The sequence below is a fragment of the Myotis brandtii genome, unplaced genomic scaffold (assembly GCF_000412655.1).
Source record: "Myotis brandtii unplaced genomic scaffold, ASM41265v1 scaffold986, whole genome shotgun sequence".
NCBI lineage: Eukaryota > Metazoa > Chordata > Mammalia > Chiroptera > Vespertilionidae > Myotis > Myotis brandtii.
Genome location: NW_005372102.1, coordinates 3,171,146 through 3,171,593, shown reverse-complemented (window position 1 = coordinate 3,171,593; position 448 = coordinate 3,171,146). Strand labels below are relative to the sequence as shown.

General features: G+C 65.4%; 1 protein-coding gene across 1 annotated transcript in view; it reads left to right on the top strand.

Moving 5' to 3' along the window:
- The window catches only part of PDE6B (phosphodiesterase 6B, cGMP-specific, rod, beta), an 18,477-nt gene that overhangs the window by 389 nt on the left and 17,640 nt on the right, over positions 1-448 (top strand). The gene's annotated exons all lie outside the window — the stretch shown is intronic.

Sequence of the window (448 nt, the reverse complement as noted above, 5' to 3'; positions counted from 1 at the left end):
AGGGAGAGGCTGCAGCCCAGGAGGGGCCCAGCCTGGGAGCTAGAAGCAGGAGCCATGACCTGGACCTGCCTCTTCCACGAAGGAGTCCAGAGGGGCCGCGTCCCCTTGTCCGCGGAGACAGACGGATGCGCGGACCCCAGGCTGGAAGGGAAGCAGCCAGGCGGCAATCCTCTTAGCGCCTCTGCTCCCGACCGCCTGCCTCCGGGCCTGAGCAGAGTAATCTCCAGGATTAGCCTCTCTCTTCGCTTCCTTTTTAAGAAATGGGTCACCCAAGACTCGGACTTCCCAGAAACAGAGGGGCTCAGTAGTGGGGACCCCTCCCCTGGTCTTGTCCTCTCAGGGGCCGGTTTTCCAGCCTCCCCACCCCACGCCTGTGCTGCGGGTGCCCCAGCTGCTCTGAGGGTCTGGTTCCACCTTCGGGGCTGCCCCGGGCCAGGTCCCTCCCCTG